This window comes from Alexandromys fortis, unplaced genomic scaffold (genome assembly GCF_014885135.2).
Source record: "Alexandromys fortis isolate MF-2015 unplaced genomic scaffold, M_Fortis_MF-2015_v1.1 scaffold_27, whole genome shotgun sequence".
In the NCBI taxonomy this organism is placed as follows: Eukaryota; Metazoa; Chordata; class Mammalia; order Rodentia; family Cricetidae; genus Alexandromys; species Alexandromys fortis.
This window is the reverse complement of record NW_026067952.1, coordinates 9,061,413-9,067,426: the sequence shown is the minus strand read 5'-3', so window position 1 is coordinate 9,067,426 and position 6,014 is coordinate 9,061,413.

The following is a 6,014-nucleotide window of genomic DNA, read 5'->3' as shown; positions in this document are numbered from 1 at the left end:
CACCTGTCTTTTTCCTGCACATCCTGTGTGTTGGTGTGACTTTTTGTCCATTCATTGATGGGCTCATTGGCTGTCGCCAGAATGGCCTGCACGTGTACTCTTGCATCCCTTACACCTGCGTTAGCACAAAGTCCCGCCAGTATCCTTGGGGCTTTCTTAAATGAAGGGATGAGCAGTTTTGAGAGGGGGCTTGTCTACTGGGCTGTTGTTCCTGTCATTACCACCTGGTGTCGCTGTTTGGCTGGCGCTCCTGTACAGCCTGTTGACTTCCTGTGGCCAGTATTGAGAATGCTGTTTCTCACTACCCCATGGTGGCTGTTGAACACGTGACCCAAAAAGCAGGAGGGCTGAGCTAAGGCTCTCCAGTCACTAGCGTGGGAGTCATCAGTCCCAGGCTGTCCAGGACTAGCGTTGGATCTTACTGGGGGCTTTGGGACATTTCCTTTTTTGAGACATCTAATGTTGTAACATCTCAGGACTGCCCAAGCCTGTTAGATGTGTATACAGATTAAATGGCCCCAAGGCCTCTGTGGGCTGGGGGCCTTTGGTCTGAGATCAAAATGATAAACAAGAACACATCTAAAGGTTGAAGCCGGTGGTGGGGTCCGGGTGCAAGATCAGTTTAGTTTTTCAAATGGTATTTTAGTGACATCAGAGAGCTATGGAGAAGCAAAAGGGGAACAGAGTGACTGGAAAGAGGGGGGGTCTCTGGAATTCAGACTTCAGTCCGGCTGCTGCTGACAGCAAAGATGGAGCAAAGCAGGTGAGTGGTCCTCCTAAAGAAGGGTGCACACACCTGCGGACATCTTGGCTCTGTTATGTGGAGGTCGAGGTTCCACGCCCACTAAACACAGGGCTAGCCCAGCCCAGGAGGGCCTCATTCATCCTTCTATCCCCTCCTTCTGGGACTCACTCATGTCTTTCTGATTGGGTCCCTGCCAATCACAAGTCCCACTTGTAGCAAAACTGGGGTTCCTACACTCCTGCCCTGCTCAGAGTCCACGTATCTTCTGTTCCTTCCAGATGTCAAAACTGTCTGGGGGGCTTGGCACACAGAAGGTAGGCGTTCTGTGTTCGGTTGCCTAGGTCACACACTGTAAAAAGGACCCAAGCCTCAGGAAACAAAAATTCTTCCTCTGATTTGCCCACCAGGAAGGTACACCGGCTTCTTTTGCTGATGGCTAGTGGAGGACCAGAGCGCAGACGAGGCTGCGCTGATCTCCAAAGCACCTGAATGAGGTGCTGTTACAGGGTGAGGCACAAGCCTGAGAGTTCAAGTCAGGGTGAGCATCCTGGAAGCAAGAGAGAAACCAGATATCTAAACCCAAGGAGGCAGGAGTGTGGGCCCCGCGTGAACCAGGAATACATGACCCCTGTGGGTCAGGAGAAGCGTCCTGACCTCTGACCTCATGCACTCTGTCCTCTGGCTGAGTCCAGGTTCAGATGAGGAAACTAAGTCATAAAGAACACAAAGCCAGGCCTTAGGCCCAGAGACTATAAAATTCATAGACTGTTTATCCTTCAACTACTTCCTACGGTGAGCTCTGCAGCACTGCGAATTCCCATTCCTGGAATTTCCAGCCATCACATTTACACATTTGCAAACATGAGAGAGAGAGAGAGAGAGAGAGAGAGAGAGAGAGAGAGAGAGAGAGAGAGAGAGAGTGAGCGCTTTCTCAGCAAAGGGAGGTGTGGCCACAATGTAAAGCACAACACCCCGTCTGCTTCGTGCTATTCACTACGCACTGTGGTACACGCCTGTACTATGTGACGATTCGCAAGTCTCGGGCAAGGGCCTGGAGATTGACACACACACACAGAGACAGAGACATGAGGACACAGTTCATTCTTGAATTCCCGAAGAATGCCCCCTTTATTGTGTTCCAGGGAAGCTTATATAGGGATCCTTAACTGATAGCCACGCCCCAGCCAAACCCATCAGAAACCACTCCCCTGCCATCAGGAACTCCTGAGGGTCTCATGCTCAGAGCAGCTGAAAGCATAGGAAAACAAATTGTTTACAGGAAATTCAGGGTCTGGGGGTTCACAGCCCCCACACCACTGTGGATGTAGACGGCCTGCTGGAAGAAAGACTCCGGGGTCTGTCAGCATCAGCATCAGGGCCCTGATGTCTCTGACGAATCTTGGAGTGTTAGCAGGGACCTAAGCCAGAAAGGCCATCAGTGGGCGGAGGAGGGGGGTGTCTACACCTGGGGCCATAGCACATTGACTGGCAGCTCTGAGGTCCAAAGGTCATTGCTGTGGGAATTTCCCATTCCTGCAAACAGCTCCCAGCTGGGACTGTCCTCAAATCACCTGAACTGGGAAGAAGGAGTTCCCATTGCCACCAAGTCGCCACTCTCCCCATGGTCCTTCTCTGTCCTCTAAGCTGCAGAGCCCAGAAGAGTCTCCTGCTCATCCCCAGCACCTCACACAGGAGAAACTGAGACCAGAGATGAAGCTACTCAAGGTCTGGGCATGGACCTTGGCATGATGGGAACATACCATTCTGGCCAGGTTCAAGGGAAGCAGAGGCTCTCTGGGGACCCTTGGAACATACCTGTAAGCTATGTCCCTGTCACTGGAACAACTCTTTTCCTAGTGCCTGGCCCTGGCATGTCACCTCCTCAGCAGGCCTTTCTTTTTTTTTTTTTTAAGATTTATTATGTATACAACATTCCTCCCACGTATGCTTGCAGGCCAGAAGAGGGCCAGAAGAGGGCATCAGATCTCATTACAGATGGTTGTAAGCCACCATGTGGTTGCTGAGAATTGAACTCAGGACCTCTGGAAGAGCAGTGAGTGTTCTTAACCTCTAAGCCATTTCTCCAACCCCTCAGGCCTTTCTTGACCAGTGTTTTGGGGTGGAACCCCACAGCCCCGGACACAGGACCTGCTGGTGGCCATGAGCTATACCATTTACCCACCAGAGATTAGAATATGCACCCTAGAGGACTGGGCAGGCACAGGAAAGAGTGCAGGCTTGACCAACAAGGGCCTGGCATGTATAGACCCCCAATAAACACAGCTTCCTTCTAACCCCCATCAATCCTTAGCAGCAGCCACAGGGTGGAAGACATATGCCATATGGAAATACCAGGCTGGGGGTGAGCCCGGCGACTGATGGGGGGCTGCCCCACGATAACAACAGGGTGCTACCTGGTGCAGAGAGTCCTGGGCTGTGAGTTGCACATTCAGCGTTGCATCTTAACCCCAGGGACTCAGTCCTTCCCGTGAGCCACAGCAGTGAGCCCGATGCAGTTGCCAAGAGACCCCGAGTCCATGGGAAGTGAGCAGGCTCCATCTTTAAGGATCTTTTAAAATTATTTTTTGAGCAGTTATTTTTCCTGCATGTGTGTTTCATGCACCACATGTGTGCAGTGCCTGAGGAGACCAGAAGAGAGCATTGGATCTCCTGGGATTGCTGTTACAGATCTGTAAGTCACCATGTGGGTGCTGGGAATCGAACCCAGGTCCTTCTGGAAGAGCAGCCAGTGTTCTTAATCACTAGGCCATCTCTCCAGACCCAGGCTCCATCTTTTCATGAAGAACACCAGAATATCTTTGATCATGTTTCTAAGTGACCACAGTTATCAAAAAGCAGAATGTAGTTAAGGCCACGCTGGGGAAGGTGCAAAGGATTCTGGGACTCCAGGGGCACATAGGAGTAGTCCGGGAGACAAAGGTGAAACGAGATGGGGCAATGCCAAACACACAAGACCATCCCTCCTGTAAATTTTGTTTCCTGCTCTGAAATTTTATTATCTTTACTTACTATAAACTTATATACCAGTACCCAGGAAAATATGGGTAAATGTCATGTGTGTGCCAAGTGAGCAGTCTACCATGGAGTTCTAGCTTGAGCCCCAAACACCCACAATCCTACCCAACTATCAGAGACAACCTTCATAACCCCTTGATAATTTTGATCTTGATTATCGTAAGGCATAGAACCCTACAATATAGTGTCACTGGAAATGACACTTCCCATTCATTTCTGTAGCTCTGTCACCAAACCAGACCCAGAGGCAGGCCGCTCCCCTCCTGGAAGCCGGTCCCTGGGAGATGAGAGCTGGCGGGTAAGAAATCGGGTTTATTTAAAAGCCAGCAACCTGGATGGTGCAGAGAGCTCACTCTCAAAGCTCTGACACACAGAACTCAGGAGCCAAGGAGGCTTCATAGGGACGAAAAGACTAGGCTGTGGGCAGGAAGGCTACCTGCTTCTCAGGGTCTTCGTGGCCTTGGATGTACCAGGCTTTCTTTTGGGCCACCTACCAACTAGCTCCCAAATCATGACACAGAGACTTCTTATTAGTTATGAATGCCTGGCCTATCTTAGGCTCATTTCTGGCTAGCTCTTTCAACTTAAATTAACCGGTTTCTCTTTATCTACCTTTTGTCTTGGGACATTTTATTTTTCTTTCCTTCTTATATCTTAATTTCACTGCTTCTCAGGTCGGGATGACTGGTGGCTGCCTAACTTCTTGCCCCAGGCATGTCCCTGTCTTTCTTCCTCGTCCTCTTCCTTCTCCTTCCTCTTCTATTTATTCTCCTAGCCTTGTAGCCCCACCTATCCTTTTCCTGCCTCGCTATTGGCCATCAGGGCAAGGTGAAACAAATGCAACAGACCTTTGCATAATTGAACAAACGCAGCATAAACAAATATAACTTTACACGTTAAAGTAATATTTTGTAGCATAAACAAATGTAACACATGTTTGCCTAGCTAAAATAATATTCCACAACACCTGGGTGTGAATCTTTCTTATTCCCCTAGATTCTAGCCGGGCGGTGGTGGCGCACGCCTTTAATCCCAGCTCTCGGGAGGCAGAGGCAGGCAGATCTCTCAAGTTCGAGGCCAGTCTGGTCTGTAAGAACTAGTAGCAAGACAGGCTCCAAAAGTTACAGAGAAACCCTGTCTCGAAAAACAAAAAACAACAAAAAAAGAACTGCTTCTCTCTAGATTGGCTGTGGAACATTGCAGCCTTGGCTTCATGGGGCTAGCTCCTCATAGTGGACATATCCTCACACCCACAGAGTTTGCGTATGCTGGGTTAGTACTGTCCGGTGGAGCCATGGTCCTGCTCCATTCTCTTTGCACACTTAGAACTTTTCTGTTAGTCTTCCAGGAAGTTCAGGGTTTTGTGTTAGCTTATATTCAGAATGAAAGACTGAAGAAGGCAGGCACTGCCTGCTCTGATGTCGTGTGAGGGGCCCCTGATGCTCTGATGTCGTGTGAGGGGTCCCTGTTGCTCTGATGTTGGATGAAGGTCTCTGATGATCTGATGTCATGTGAGGGATCCCTGATGCTCTGATGTCGTGTGATGGGCCCTGATGTTCTCATGTCGTGTGAGGGGTCCCTAGTGCTCTGATATTGGGTGAGGGTCCCTGACGGTCTCTATTCTGTGAATCTGAGCATGTTTAGCAGTTAAAATCTATCTTATAAGCTGCCACCTCTTGGAATTTCGAATGCTGGCATTAGGGAAGTGGAAAGGACTTGAAGAGGATCAAGAGTTCAAGACCAACCTGGGCTACATAGGGAGACTCCATCTCCAATATCAAAGAAGCAAACAAACAGAAGAATTTTGTAGAATACCAGGAAACAGGGAGGACATATGATCCTCTAAGTAAGGATGACGCTGCCAAGTCCAGTTCTTCGAGGAGCCGTGCCATTACAATCTCACTTGAGAGAAGCGCGCAGCGTGACCAGTCGCTCTTCCCTGACACCTTACCCGGGGCTCACTCCTCCCCCTGGGTCACACAGTGCAGCAGCTGACACATTTGCACACTGACTGAGTTATGCACAGCAAGTTCCAGAAGGAAGGTTGCTGGGCTCATGGGGCACAAGGCTGTTTTGAGAGCTTTTGGGTGGTGTTTGGCTTGGCTTGGTCCTGGAAGCTAACGTTTGAAGACTTGCCAAGTTGCCATCCAGACAATTATGCCACAGCAAGCCTGGGAGGGGAGGTGGTTATTTAAACAGAGCTGAAAAAAGGGAGAGTCCAGATGGAGCCACA